The sequence below is a fragment of the Periophthalmus magnuspinnatus genome, chromosome 10 (assembly GCF_009829125.3).
Source record: "Periophthalmus magnuspinnatus isolate fPerMag1 chromosome 10, fPerMag1.2.pri, whole genome shotgun sequence".
In the NCBI taxonomy this organism is placed as follows: Eukaryota; Metazoa; Chordata; class Actinopteri; order Gobiiformes; family Gobiidae; genus Periophthalmus; species Periophthalmus magnuspinnatus.
The window spans coordinates 6,130,339-6,132,788 of NC_047135.1; positions in this window are offsets into that span (position 1 = coordinate 6,130,339).

The window sequence follows — 2,450 nt, forward strand, 5'->3', positions numbered from 1 at the left end:
AAATATGACTCAGGCAAAGTTCACATTTAGTGCAGTTTAACAGACCTAGCCAACAAACAGAAACTATATATACACAGCAAATAGGTACGAGCCTCCTCCAGCTGACACCTGAATGACCAGGTTATTCCAATGTCCTAACCGGTGGGGTTGGGAGGACCAAAGACGTGCAGACTCGGGGCAGATTTACAGTGTTTATTTACAAAATGGTGAAATTCAGTTCAAACACAATAATTATTCCAGCGGGGAACAGGAGCCAGAGTCCAGGGCAGGATCCAGGAGCGGAGCGCGCGGTACGGCGCCGGAGCGAGGTGCAGAGGACGAGACGGGATCCGGGAACGTGGGCCACAGAGGCTAAGACCAGTAGACCAGAGCCAGGGCAAGGAGCAGGGTGCAGGGCGAGGTCCATGGACGTAGTGTGCAGGAGACAAGGTGAAACAGTACCATACCAGGTCGGGGAAGCCAGGCGGGAGCGGAGCCGGGAGTGCGGGAGCTGGAGCAGTGCAGGAGACAGGATGTGGACACGCGGAGAGTCTGGCCCCGCATGTCTGGTCTGAGATAGTCCTGGGAACAGGGTGTAGGAGAGCAGAGGCGAGCAGATGATCTGGCCCCGAGTGTCTGGAGCAAATCCCTCTTATCCACCGCAGCAGGTGGTGGTGATAGCGCTAATGGAAGGCAGGTGCGCACGGGAGGAGCAGAGAGCTCCGCCCAGCTCCGTGTTCAGGCAGGTGAGGGAGGGGGAAGAGCACACAGGGAGAAAAAACAGTAACAGAATACACGCATGACATCCAACAATGGATTTTTTTCTTCCCTGATGGCACGGGCATATTCCAAGATGACAATGCCAGGATTCATCCGGCTCAAATTGTGAAAGAGTGGTTCAGGAGCATGAGACATCATTTTCACACATGGATTGTCCACCACAGAGTCCAGACCTTAACCCCATTGAGAATCTTTGGGATGTGCTGGAGAAGGCTTTGTGCAGCGTCAGACTCTACCATCATCAATGCAACATCTGGGTGAAACATTAATACAACACTGGATGGAAATAAATCTTGTGACATTGCAGGAGCGAAATCGAAACAATGCTACAGAGCATGTGTGCCGCAATCAAAGCTAAAGGCGGTACAACGAAATATCAGAGTGTGTGACCGTTTTTGAGAGAATTTAATTTTTCTTTTACTATGGATCATACCTGTACGACTGAGGGATTACACAGACATAATTAATACTTACTTATTTCTTACAAGTCCCATCAACTTTTTAATATGAAACAAATCTAGAGGTGAAACAACAACTTCATTTTTTAATAGCTATAATACTGCAATGCTCATACAACACAGGCTGATTTTATTACATTTCAATTTGAAGTGGATCTGCTGCCAAGTCTATCCAATCAATTTGAAGCTTCCCACCTGTATCATCCACTAAAGCTTTTGAAATAAAGAGATGGAGATTTACATAATGAAGATCAGATAACAAATCAAGGCTAATTCAATGTGCAAACACACTCTCTCAGCGAAGTGTGAGAGACTGTAGGTGCAGCTGTAGAGTGGGTGTTTTTACGGAAATAGCTCGCTTCAAATCATATGCACAGTCTATGGAAACGCCAGGATAGTGTAAAAACAAATATTGCTACAATCTGCTTAATCCCAGCTTTCATTGTAATATTCATGTGGCATTTGTTAGAATAACTTGCTACCCTGGAATGCAGTGCACCGTGGCAGAGTCGTTATTTCAGTCTGCAAGTCTACACAAGCTTTGGTTCTCCCTTGTGGATTAGATCAAGAAAATATAAGGAAAATGAATAATATCTCGATGGGTGTATTGGAGATATGCAACACTTGAATACTGAGAATGTAGTTTATAATAAAAAGTATTGTAATGATGTGATATTTTGTGTTTTTGCTCTTGTTGCTGTTAATGTGTTGGTAATGTAACTGCTTTTATATGCGACACTTGGTTGCTATGCCGACAAGTTGATTTAAGGTTCTATACGTGTGTTACAGATCAGTTTTGGAGACAGGCTCTCGTGAGTTGTTACTGCTGTTGTTTTGCTCTTGTTTTGGTGTGGGTTACGGCCTACAGTAGCCCTTGTGTTCAGAAAATAAACCAGAACACATGCAGCGTGTTTCCTTACATCAGAACGCTACAGTATTTTAAAGGCTACAAAAAAAAGCATATTCAAACTAAAGACAATAAACACGTTTGCCGTTTAGTCAAGCCAAGTCAAATGTATTTATAAAGCACATATAAAAACCAATACATCTGCTCCAAAGCGTTTTGCAATATAAAGTGCAGTCTTACAACAAAACATGTAAAAAGACGATAAAACAATGCAATACAAGTCCCGCTCAGCTCGTGTTAAAAGCCAGTGAATTTTCAATAAAGATTTAAAAATATTTGAAGATTGGGCTGCAGTTTGGACTAACTGTAAGCGGTGGATGGAGTCC